The sequence below is a fragment of the Stegodyphus dumicola genome, chromosome 7, assembly GCF_044657685.1.
Source record: "Stegodyphus dumicola isolate Sdum_Otavi_A_Nest chromosome 7, ASM4465768v1".
NCBI classification, from domain to species: domain Eukaryota; kingdom Metazoa; phylum Arthropoda; class Arachnida; order Araneae; family Eresidae; genus Stegodyphus; species Stegodyphus dumicola.
Window position 1 is genome coordinate 198,780,775 of NC_140774.1, and position 13,629 is coordinate 198,794,403.

Sequence of the window (13,629 nt, forward strand, 5' to 3'; positions counted from 1 at the left end):
TTTTGGCATTTTGCGTTGAAAACTTTAAATGTCCGTGTCTGGTGTCTTAAGATCCAGTGTCTTCGTAAATGTGTGTCATTCCCTATCCCTATAAACATACATACTTGGAGATGTGGACGTATATTGATGCTCATGCAGTTTCTGGTGATTATTTACTCTAATAACAGGCAGTTGTGGATATTCATACATCATTTTTATGTTTATTTTTATTTATTAACCTGACGGGCATTAGCCCAGAAGTGCTATTAATTTCCAAACGGCATTTTGCGTCGATTCACTTTTCCAGTTGTTGCCACCAAATATTATCGAACCTGTATTATATTTAAAGAAACTAAATAATGAAGAATTTACAGGAATGTTTCTCGCATTGTGAAGAAACAAGGGCACCTAGAGCCATCCAGTTTTGAATAACGTAGTCCCCCCGACCGAACAAGGGCACATGGAGGCCCGAACTTTGAATTCCGAATTTGATTCGTTATCTTTTTAAAATTTAATAAATCTTTAACGAATTTTTCCTTAACAAACTCAACGATTTCAAAGTGAGCAATGGCAACATTGTACGAAAAAAAAAAAAAAAAAAGTTTTATCTCCAGGGTTGCGAGACTGTGTATCGGAAATTCTAAAGATGTGCTGTTTTGTTGCTTTTAAGTATTTTGTGATATTACTGTTGAATTGAATTTTATGTGTTTTAAGTGCGAATAACATGATATTTAATAAATAAAAGTAAGGCAAAAAACGTTACAAAAAAAAAAATCCTTTTGGGCGTAATATAAAATCTCAATGCTTTCAGGGTTTTTTTTTTTTTTTTCTTTTTAGCCCCGAAATGCTATTAATTTCGTTTTGGCATTTTGCGTTGAAAACTTTAAATGTCCGTGTCTGGTGTCTTAAAATCCAGTGTCTTCGTAAATGTGTGTCATTCCCTATCCCTATAAAAAAATTGAAAGATTCCCAGTTTCCTTAGAAAGACAAGTAGCTCTAATTAGACATCTGAACGGACATGACCTGCTTGCGAGACTGTGCCATCAAAAACCCCAAGCTGTGCTTTGTGCGACTCCACAGCCTATGATTTTTGAGCATTTAAATAATTATGAGGACATTATTAAAAAGTACTCCATGAACTAACGGCTTAAGAGCTAATGTTTGGCATTTGTAAAATAAATTATTATTGTAATTTTTAAATTCACAGTTTTAAATATATATAAATTAATATCTTATCTGTTTTATGAAATAAAAGTCTTAAACCTTAGAATTCATTTTAAATTGCATAACAAATCATTGCCATTTTCGACTTGAAAACAAAGACTTATAAGGTATTTTCTTCTCTCCTTTCGGCATGCCTCCTTTCAGCACATACGGTGCGTATTCGAAAATTGAGAGGTTCCAGTCCCGGCGAAGGCACTGCGCATATTTTATGTCTCCTGCTTTGGAATAACCAAATGTCTCTACAGTGGCGCTCGAACTGAAAAAGGCGGATAATGATGATTCTCTACCACCAGGATTTCGCGATTGGGTCTTTTAATCCCCAGTCGCCCTTTAAAAGGGGGGGAGTATATAAGGTATTTTTCCTTCCTTTCAGCATGCCTTCGTAGTGTAATGGTCAGCACACTAGGCTCACAATCTTTAAATATCAATCAGCTGACTGCGTCCACGGCATACATATTTTGTCCTTCTTCGCCTTTTCTATTATAAGTTGTTAAAATTTTTAGTATGGAAAAGGGAAAAACCGAATTAAAAAAAAAAGATTCAAGAGCTTTTTACAAATTAAAATTGGAATTTTATGTTGCGCAAGTATGTACACAATTTTTCTAATTGATTATTATTTCAACTGTATTAAACGGTCTTATCATTAAAAGGTACCAAATGATGTAATATGTTATTTTGTTATATCATTTTTCAGTAAAAATATTGAAGCTATGTATATATGCAAATTTAAATTTAAACAAATTTAAATTTTAGCAAACATGTATATACGTAAAAAAGCAAATTTAAAGTTAAAATTAAAAAATGTGCAAACATATAAAAGATTTAATTTTCGAACTAATCTACAATATCATTTAAATTCAGATAGCATAAGTAAATCAAGTGCAAAACCAAACCATGAAAATAAATTCACCAATTTAGCAAATTAAAATTAATCTAAAAAAAATTTATAAATGCATAAGTGAATGACTGTTGAGTAGGCAGGAGACAGACTTATCAAGGGGAAGTTGCCTCCAAACCTAACTCTCCAATCATTCAATTCGTGTTTCGTCATTCATGCAGGCAAGGGTAAAAGTCAAAACCAAAAGTAAAGAGTGAAGAATGTCCAAAAAGAAATATCAATAAAGTGGTACCTTTAGAAATTAGCAATTAAAAAATAAAGTTCTAAAATTAAAATACCAATGAAGGCTTTTGAGAAATAGCAATGTAAAGTCAAGTATTAAATTAAACTTTTTTAAAAAATTAAATTTTTTAAAAATTAATTTTTCAGAAAAATTAATTCAGAAACCAATGCATTTTAGAAAATTAATTAAAATTAATTATGTAAATTTGTATTTAAATTCAATTTATTTAAATTCAATTTATTCTTATATATATGCAAATTTATTTTTATCTAAAAATGAAATTAAAAGAGGTAAAACCAGATTCCTTAAATATTTATCTGCCTCTGTAAACAGATTATGGAAAAATAGGAAAGCTTAGATGATGCAGTAATTAAGCAAACAGCTCGGATTTTGGCAAGAGTAACAGAGCAACCGTTCGTAATGTCACGTACGCATCAGGCAACTAGATAAGAATTTGGCATAGTTATTTGGAAAAACGAATTGCACTTTGTTCACGGGTTTCAAAGAGCACCTTCTGAATTACATTTCTAGCTACTCTTATCACTCACGGAAAGCTTTTTGAACGTGTTCCTCGAACCTTTTTTTTATTCATGAAAAAGAATTATTGAGAAGAAGCAGTTAGGGGCGCAATGTGTCCTTTATATCAGCCCTAGATCTTTCTTACATATCATAATAATTTATTACAAGAATGCAGGCAAAAAATAAGTACCAAATATCTTAATAACTTTCTATGAAATCAAATGTGATATCAACTAAAATTCCTAATTACAAAATACGGAAGATTATTTAAGTACATAAAATAAGCTTTAGAAAAATGCTGTAGCAACTTAAAATTAAAAAATCTGATTTGATTAGCACTTGACTTCTTTTATACGGCCTACTAAATTAGAATTTTTCTTTTTTTTTCTTTTTTTTTTTTTTTCCTTCACTTCAACTTAAATTGCATTATTGACTTATTCTTACTGAATTAACCGATCTCTCGAAGCAAGTCCAAAATGACATCAAAAACTGCAAATTTTGAAATTAAATAAATTAGTTTTTGTGGCAAGGGTGTAAAACTTCTAATTTTTTTTTCATAATAAGTACATAACTTTCACAGATATAAATATAGGAATCGGGATATCGCATTAAAAGTTAGATTTAATTATTTGGCCAGGTAAGGGGGTGGGTACGTATATGTATGTATATAGTATATAGACACACACGAAAGGAAACACAAGGAATTCCAGTGAGAAGTTCATATTCCACTCATATTTGTAACTTATTTCTATTTTCTAAATAATTCAAATTTCTCAAGAGCTTTTCTCATAACGATTTCAGTAAATTTGAGCATACTTATAGATATATTGATGGCATTATTACTTTTAACAATTTAAATCTCATCGAAAACAGCAACATCTATCCAAAATGTCTAAAACTGAGACAAATAAAAACCAAACAGAAATAGTTTATCTTGTTCTGAGTATTCATAATCTAACAGAAATTAAACTTTTCGATAAAAGAAAAGATTTTAATTTTTCTACTAATAAACTTATAAATCGAAACTCCAGCATATCTAAAAAAGTTATTGCAAATACTATTACACTCACTTCCAAAAGTTAAGTAAGGCCCACCAGCGGCCGAGCGGTAACGTCGCTGAACGCTGGTAATTCGGTCCGAGTTTCGAATCCCGCTAACGAGCTGGCTACATGGGCGTTTTCGTGGTTTTCCCTCATGTGTAACGTGTATACAAGGCTATATAGATACTTTTGTGGTTATGCTCTTATGAAACAAATAATGCCCGTTAAGATTGTGTTGATGAAAACTCAAGTGAATAATTAATGGCGCTGTTGATATCACGTAGAATATCTGAAACATTTATCTTACATATACTGTGCGTCCACTTTTGTAAGAGAAGCGTCCAGGATACCGTTGATGGTGGTGCTCGTGAGGTCCGTGCCATTACTTTGTTATGTATTGGTTGTTGCGTGGATTTGAGTTGGTTTATAAATCTTGGAAGTGGTCATTTTGTAAAGAGCTCCATAGGTAGTTTGATTTTTCGTACAGTAGGTAGTCCAGGATTTTAGTTTTGCTTCAGTTAGTTTCTTTTTGTAGATTGCACGTTGCTTGTTAAAGTCGGCCATGCTGCTTTGTGTTCCTCGTCGGTCGTTCTCCTTTTCATTTTTCGTCTTAGAGCTTTGGTTTTTTGGCGCTCTGCTCGTAGTTCCTTGGTCCAACAGTTGGGCTTCGTGTTGTGGTTGACTGTTTTGACTTTAAGGGACGTATGTCTGATTTCTTGGATATGCTTGGTAAGAGTTGTAGCATATGCATTAACTTCATCTTTGGAGTTGATGCTTTGAATTTCACGGAGAATGATATGTGATTTGGAGTTCAGAGCTTTAGCAAATTTCTTTTCTGCATTTCGGTTGATGCGATAACGTAGCGTTTGAGTGTGCGGAACCTCGAATACGATATCAAAAGTAATTATTTGATGGTCTGAGATGGACTCATCTTCGCAAATACGACGATTGTTAATCCTGTTGATTAAGTGATGGGAAGAGAGTGTTAGGTCTGGCCACCCTTTTCCGTTGATTGTGACAAAGGTTGGCGGGTCCTTCTGGGGTATTGTGTAGTAAGCGGTTATGAGCGTTGAAGAAATCTTCCATCTGCATGCCTCTGGTGTTGTTACGGGGATAACCCCATAAATTACTGTGGGCCTTAAAATCTCCAGAAATCCAAATGTTGGTGTGGGTGTCTTTGAAGTATATGGTGGAGATCGTGAAATGTAGTCTCTAGATCCTCACTTGGTGACGCGTAAGCGCTGGTAAAGTAGAGATCTGAGTTTGATGCTGAAATTGAAATAGTGATAATATCTCTGTACTTCTTGATGACTATTGGTGACCACGCTTGTTGATGATGTAGATGGCAGCTCTTGGTGCTAGAGATGAGTCCGTAACTTCGTGCGAAATTACATTCCATGTTGTCGGCAGGTTTCGTAAAGATCCTTGGTGACATTATGATTCTTGCGCCAGGATGATGTCATGGTAAGTTCTGAGATGTACTGAACGAGGCTGTCGGTAGTAGTTTTGGAGTGTTGCAGGTTAATCTGAAGTACCTTAATGCTGTCGTTGTTCGTTGATTGACATATCAGTGCCGTTTGTAGATGGGTTGATGTAGAAGTCGGATTCATAGTGGAGTTACTCATGATATTGTGTGCGATTACGAATTCTATTTACTTCTTCTCTGTAAGAGGAACAGGAACTGTTATATGCAGGATGGTCGCATTCGTAGTGGGAACTGTAGTGTTTGTTATTTATTTCACAGTTGATGCATGTTGGAGAATCTGCGCGACATTCACTTTCTCCATGTTTTCCCCCACAGTAGACACAATGAGGGTGGTATGTGCAGTCTTTACACCGATGGCTGAAGGCCGGACAATTAAAATATCTATGGGCACCTATAAACTCCGAAATGCTGCTGGTGTGCGAGCCGAAGTGTACGGAGCGGAGGGACATGCATTTTTGGGATCTAGTAGGAGAGCACTCCACGATCCATTTTATTGTATTCTTTCTGTCTTTGAGTTTAAATAATGGCTTAAAGTTGATAGTATCCATATTCGTGGCTTGTGAGAGTGTTTGACAGACAGCGTCAGCTGTTATAGTCAGAAGTAGTTGATGCATAGCACATTTCGGCGTTCTCATCTTGGGAACTTTGGTGTGAATTATCTCTGTGGCCTTTTCTGAGTGCTTAGGTAGGTAAAGACAGTAGAAATTTTCGATTTCTGATAATTCTTCCTCCCAACCATGTTATTACCAACCTGTTAATCAAGGAAAAACATGAGAAAAATGCCCATGCAGGTATTCAAGCCTTAATGGCAATTCTGAGAAAACAATTTTGGATTCTCAAATGCCGGCGTACAGTTCGTCATGTAATAAAAAAACTGTGGTCGCTGTAGGCGATTTAAAGTAACCAATTTTCTCGTAAACCCCATACCAGAGGAGAGAGTAACAGACTCTGCAGTTTTCCAGATTACGGGTGTCGATTTGGCTGGACCTTTATACTCCGAGGCTAGAAGAAAGCATGGATAGTGATATTTACATGCGCCGAATATCGAGCAATACACATTGAAATTGTTACTACTCCACAGAGGCTTCCGTACCACAGAATGTTTGCATAAATGGTTCTGTACCACAGAATTTTATTTGCACTCAGTTAGGGCGTTTTATGAAGTTGTTTTGCAGAGTAAAATTATGCGCAGATTATAATGCGCAGTTTATCGTTTTTATTTGCACCAAGTTGGGGCGTTTTTTATTTGCACTCAGTTAGAGCGTTTTATGAAGTTGTTTCGCAGAGTAAAATTATGTCCAGGTTTTAATTCGCAGTTTATCGTTTTTATTTGCACCCAGTTAGAGCGTTTTATGAAGGTGTTTTGAACAGTAAACTTATGGTTTAATGCATGTTTAAACCATAAAACGTTTTTATGGTTTAATTATGGTTTAATGCAGGTTTTAATGCGCAGTTTATCGTTTTTATTTGCCCCCAGTTGGGGCGTTTTTCTCTGAACACAGTTAGAGCTTTTTATGAAGTTGTTTTGCAGAGTAAAATTATGTGCAGATTATAATTCGCAGTATATCGTTTTTATTTGCACCCAGTTAGGGCGTTTCTATTTGCACCCAGTTGGGGCGTTTTTCTCTGAACCCAGTTAAAGCGATATATGAAGTTGTTTTGCACAGTAAAATTATGCGAAGGTTTTACTGCGAAGTTTATCGTTTTTATTTGCACCCAGTTGGGGCGTTTTTTTCCTGAAACCAGTCAGGGCGTTTTATGAAGTTGTTTCGCAGAGTAAAATAATGCGCAGTTTAACGTCTTTATTTTCACCCAGTTGGGGTGATTTTATTTGGACCCAGTTAGGGCGTTTTATGAAGTTGTTTTGCAGTGTAAAATTATGCGCAGATTTTAATGCGCAGATTTTAATGCGCAGTTTATAGTTTTTATTTGCACCCAGTTCCGGTGTTTTTTATTTGCACCCAGTTTGAGCGACATATGAAGTTGTTCTGCAGAGTAAAGTTATGAGCAGATTTTAATGCGCAGTTTATCGTTTTTATTTGCACCCAGTTAGGGCGTTTTTATTTGCTCCCAGTCAGGGCGTTTTATGAAATTGTTTTGCAGATTAAAGTTATGCGCAGATTTTAATGCCGAGTTTCTCACTTTTATTTGCATACAGTTGGGGCGTTTTTCTCTGAACCCAGTTAGGGCTTTTAAAGAAGTTTTTTTGCAGAGTAAAGTCATGCGCAGTTCATCGTTTTTATTTGCACACAGTTAGGGTCTTTTATGAAATTGTTTTGCAGATTAAAGTTATGCGAAGATTATATCGCGCAGTTTATCGTTTTTAGTTGCACCCAGTTAGGGCGTTTTTTATTTACACTCAGTAAGGGCGTTTTATGAAGCTGTTTTGCAGAGTAAAATTATGCGCAGATTATAATGCGCAGTTTATCGTTTTTAGTTGCACCCAGTTGGGGTGTTTTTATCTGCACCAAGTTAGGGTGTTTTATTAAATTGTTTTGCAGATTAAAGTTATGCCCAGATTTTAATGCGCAGTTTATCACTTTTATTTGCATCCAGTTGGGGCGTTTTTTTCTGAACCGAGTTAGGGCTTTTAAAGAAGTGTTTTTTGCAGAGTAAAGTACTGCGCAAATTTTAATGCGAAGTTCATCCTTTCTATTTGCACACAGTTAGGGCGTTTTTATTTGCACCCAGTTAGGGTGTTTTATGAAATTGTTTTGCAGATTAAAGTTATGCGCAGATTTTAATGCGCAGTTTATGATTTTTATTTGCACCCAGTCGGTGCGTTTTTCTCTGAACCCAGTTAAGGCGATATATGAAGTTGTTTTGCAGAGTAAAGTTATGCGCAGATTTTAATGCGCAGTTTATCGTTTTTATTTGCAAAGAGTTGGGGCGTTTTTATTTGCACCCAATTAGGGCATTTTACGAAATTGTTGCTCAGTTAGGGTGTTTTATGAAGCTGTTTTGCAGAGTAAAATTATGCGCAGATTTTAATGCGCTGTTTATCGTTTTTATTTGCACCCAGTTAGGGCGTTTTATTTTCTCACAGTTAGGGCGTTTTTATTTGCACCCAGTTAAGGCGATATAAAAAGGTGTTTTGAAAAGAAAAATTATGCGCACATTATAATTCGCATTTTATCGTTTTTATTTCCACCCAGTTAGGGGGTTTTATGAAATTATTTTGCGGATTAAAGTTATGCGCAGATCATAATGCGCAGTATTTCGTTTTTATTTGCACCCAGTTGGGAGGTTTTTATTTGCACCCAGTTAAGGCGATATAATAAGTTGTTTTGCAGATTAAAGTTATGCGCAGTTTATCGTTTTTATTTGCACCCAGTTGGGGCGTTTTTATTTGCACCCAGTTAGGACATTTTATGAAATTGTTTTGAAGAAAAAATTTATGCACAGATTATAATGCGCAGTTTATTGTTTTTAGTTGCACCCAGTTGGGGCGTTTTTATTTGCACCCAGTTAGGGCGTCTTACGAAATTATTTTGCGGATTAAAGTTATGCGCAGATTATAATGCGAAGTAAATCGTTTTTATTTGCACCCAGTTAGGGCGTTTTTATTTGCACCCAGTTAAGGCGAAATAAAAAGGTGTTTTGAAGAGAAAAATTATGCGCATATTATAATGCGCATTTATCGTTTTTAGTTCCATCCAGTTAGGGCGTTTTATAAAATTATTTTGCGGATTAAAATTATGCTCAGATCATAATGCGCAGTATATCGTTTTTATTTGCACCCAGTTGGGGTGTTTTTATTTGCACCCAGTTAAGGCGATATAATAAGTTGTTTTGCAGATTAAAGTTATGCGCAGTTTATCGTTATTTTTTGCATCCAGTTGGGGCGTTTTTATTTGCACCCAGTTAGGACATTCTATGAAATTGTTTTGAAGAAAAAAATTATGCACAGATTATAATGCGCAGTTTATTGTTTTTAGTTGCACCCAGTTGGGGCGTTTATATTTGCACCCAGTTAGGGCGTTTTATGAAATTGTTTTGCAGATTAAAATTATGTGCAGATTATAATGCGCAGTATATCATTTTAATTTGCACCCAGTTAAGGCGATATAGAAAGTTGTTTTGCAGATTAAAGTAATGCGCACTATATCGTTTTTATTTGCACCCAGTAGGGGCGTTTTTATTTGCACCCAGTTAAAGCGTTTTATGAAATTATTTTGCGGATTAAAGTTATGCGCAGATTACAATGCGCAGTTTATCGTTTTTAGTTGCACCCATTTGGGCCGTTTTTATTTGCACACATTTAGGGCGTTTTATGAAATTATTTTGCGGATTAAAGTTATGCGCAGATTACAATGCGCAGTATATCGTTTTTATTTGCACCCAGTTTAGGCTGTTTTATTTGAACCCAGTTAGGGCGTTTTATGAAATTGTTTTGCAGATTAAAATTATGCGCAGATTATAATGCCCAGTATATGATTTTAATATCCACTCAGTTAAGGCGAAATAGAAAGTTTTGCAGATTAAAGTTATGCGCAGATTTTAATGCGCAGTATATAGTTTTTATTTGCACCCAGTTGGGGCATTTTTTTTTTTTTTTTTTTTTTTTTTCACTCAGTTAGAGCGTTTTTATTTGCACCCAGTTAGAGCGTTTTATGAAATTATTTTGCGGGTTAAAGTTATGCGCAGATTACAATACGCAGTTTATCGTTTTTAGTTGCACCCAGTTGGGGCGTTTTTATTTGCACCCAGTTGGGGCGTTTTTATTTGCACCCAGTTAGGGCGTTTTATGAAATTGTTTTGCACATTAGAATTATGCGCAAATTATAATACGCAGTATATCATTTTTATTTGCACCCAGTTAAGGCGATATAAAAAGTTGTTTTGCAGATTAAAGTTATGCGCAGATTTTAATGCGCAGTTTATCGTTTTTAGTTGCACCCAGTTAGGGCGTTTTATGAAATTGTTTTGCACATTAGAATTATGCGCAGATTATAATGCGCAGTGTATCATTTTTATTTGCCCCCAGTTAAGGCGATATAAAAAGTTGTTTTGCAGATTAAAGTTTTGCGCAGATTTTAATGCGCAGTTTATCGTTTTTATTTGCACCCAGTTACTGCGTTTGAAGAAATTATTTTGCGGATTAAAGTTATGCGCAGATTACAATGCGCAGTTTATCGTTTTTAGTTGCACCCAGTTGGGGCGTTTTTATTTGCACCCAGTTGAGGCGATATAAAAAGTTGTTTTGCATATTAAAGTTATGCGCAGATTTTATAGCGCACTTTATAGTTTTTATTTGCACCCAGTTGTGGCCTTTTTATTTGCACCCGGTTAGGACATTTTATGAAATTGTTTTGAAGAAAAAAATGATGCGCATATCATAATGCGCAGTTTTTTATTTTTAGTTGCACCCAGTTGGGGCGTTTTTATTTACACCCAGTTGCGGCGTTTTTATTTTGCACCCATTTGCGGCGTTTTTATTTTGCACCCATTTGCGGCGTTTTTATTTGCACCCAGTTAGGACGTTTTATGAAATTGTTTTGCAGATTAAAATTATGCGCAGATTATAATGCGCAGTATATCCTTTTTATTTGCTTCCAGTTAGGGCGTTTTTATTTGCACCCATTTAAGGCGATATAAAAAGTTGTTTTGCAGATTAAAGTTATGCGCAAATTTTCATGCGCAGTTTATTTTTTTAGTTGAACCCAGTTGCGGCGTTTTTATTTGCACCTAGTTGCGGCGTTTTTTTTTTGCTCCCAGTTAGGGCGTTTTATAAAATATTTTTGCAGAGTAAAATTTTGCGCAGTTTATCGTTTTTTCTGCACCCAGTCAGGGCGTTTTTATTTGATCCCAGTTAGGGCGTTTTATGAAATTGTTTTGTAGAGTAAAGTTATGCGCAGATTTTAATGCGCAGTTTATCGTTTTTATTTGCACCCAGTTGGGGCGTTTTTATTTGCACCCAGTTAGGGCGTTTTATGAAATTGTTTTGCACATTAGAATTATGCGCAAATTATAATACGCAGTATATCATTTTTATTTGCACCCAGTTAAGGCGATATAAAAAGTTGTTTTGCAGATTAAAGTTATGCGCAGATTTTAATGCGCAGTTTATCGTTTTTAGTTGCACCCAGTTGGAGCATTTTTATTTGCACCCAGTTAGGGCGTTTTATGAAATTGTTTTGCACATTAGAATTATGCGCAGATTATAATGCGGAGTGTATCATTTTTATTTGCCCCCAGTTAAGGCGATATAAAAAGTTGTTTTGCAGATTAAAGTTTTGCGCAGATTTTAATGCGCAGTTTATCGTTTTTATTTGCACCCAGTTACTGCGTTTGAAGAAATTATTTTGCGGATTAAAGTTATGCGCAGATTACAATGCGCAGTTTATTGTTTTTAGTTGCACCCAGTTGGGGCGTTTTTATTTGCACCCAGTTAGGGCGTTTTATGAAATTATTTTGCAAATTAAAGTATGCGCAGATTACAATGCGCAGTATATTGTTTTTATTTGCCCCCAGTTGGGGCGTTTTTATTTGCACCCAGTTGAGGCGATATAAAAAGTTGTTTTGCATATTAAAGTTATGCGCAGATTTTATAGCGCACTTTATAGTTTTTATTTGCACCCAGTTGTGGCCTTTTTATTTGCACCCGGTTAGGACATTTTATGAAATTGTTTTGAAGAAAAAAATGATGCGCATATCATAATGCGCAGTTTTTTATTTTTAGTTGCACCCAGTTGGGGCGTTTTTATTCACACCCAGTTGCGGCGTTTTTATTTTGCACCCATTTGCGGCGTTTTTATTTTGCACCCATTTGCGGCGTTTTTATTTGCACCCAGTTAGGACGTTTTATGAAATTGTTTTGCAGATTAAAATTATGCGCATATTATAATGCGCAGTATATCCTTTTTATTTGCTTCCAGTTAGGGCGTTTTTATTTGCACCCATTTAAGGCGATATAAAAAGTCGTTTTGCAGGTTAAAGTTATGCGCAAATTTTCATGCGCAGTTTATTTTTTTAGTTGCACCCAGTTGCGGCGTTTTTATTTGCACCTAGTTGCGGCGTTTTTATTTGCTCCCAGTTAGGGCGTTTTATAAAATATTTTTGCAGAGTAAAATTATGCGCAGTTTATCGTTTTTTCTGCACCCAGTCAGGGCGTTTTTATTTGATCCCAGTTAGGGCGTTTTATGAAATTGTTTTGTAGAGTAAAGTTATGCGCAGATTTTAATGCGCAGTTTATCGTTTTTATTTGCACCCAGTTAGGGCGTTTTATGAAGTTTTTTTTTTTTTTTTCCCAGAGTAAAATTATGCGCAGTTTATCGTTTTTTCTGCATCCAGTCAGTGCGTTTTATGAAATTGTTTTGCAGTGTAAAGTTATGCGCAGTTTATCGTTTTTATTCGCACGCAGTTGGGGCGTTTCTCTCTGATCCCAGTTAGGGCGTTTTATGAAGTAGTTTTTCAGAGTAAAATTCTGCGCGGGTTTTAATGCACAGTTTATCGCTTTTATTCGCACTTAGTTAGGGCATTTTTATTTGCACCCAGTTAGGGCGTTTCATGAGGTTGTTTTGCAGATTAAAATTCTGCGCAGATTTATCTTTTTAATGCTCAGTTTATCTTTTTTATTTGCACTCACTTAAGGCGTTTTCTTTGCACCCATTTAAGGCGATATAAAAAGTTGTTTTGCAGATTAAAGTTATGCGCAGATTTTAATGCGCAGTTTATCTTTTTTAGTCGCACCCAGTTGTGGCGTTTTTATTTGCATCCAATTAGAGCGTTTTATAATATTGTTTTGCAGATTAAAATTATGCGCAGATTATAATGCGCAGTATATTGTTTTGATTTGCACCCAGTGTGGGCGTTTTTATTTGCACCCAGTTAGGGCATTTTTTGAAATTATTTTGAAGTGTAAAATTATGCGCAGATTATAACGCGCAGAATATCGTTTTTATTTGCACCCAGTTGGGGCGTTTTTATATGCACCCAGTTAGAGTGTTTTTATAAAAAGTTGTTTTGCAGATTAAAGTTATGCGCAGATTTTAATGCGCAGTTTATTGTTTTTATTTGCAACCAGTTGGGGCGTTTATATTTGCACCCAATTAGGGCATATTATGAAATTGTTTTGAAGAGTAAAATTATGCGTAATTATAATGCGTAGTATATCGTTTCTTTGGCACCCAGTTGGGGCGTTTTTATTTGCACCGAGTTAGGGCGTTTTATAAAGCTGTTTCGGTGAGTAAAATTATGCGCAGATTATAATGCCCAGTTTATTCTTTTTATTTGCACCCAGTTAGGGCGTTTTATAAAA

At 35.3% G+C, this 13,629-nt stretch overlaps 1 protein-coding gene across 2 annotated transcripts in view; it reads left to right on the forward strand.

The window, feature by feature from the left end:
- LOC118191734 (long-chain-fatty-acid--CoA ligase 1-like) overlaps nt 1-13,629 on the forward strand; it is a 150,906-nt gene that overhangs the window by 113,600 nt on the left and 23,677 nt on the right. The window lies entirely within an intron of this gene.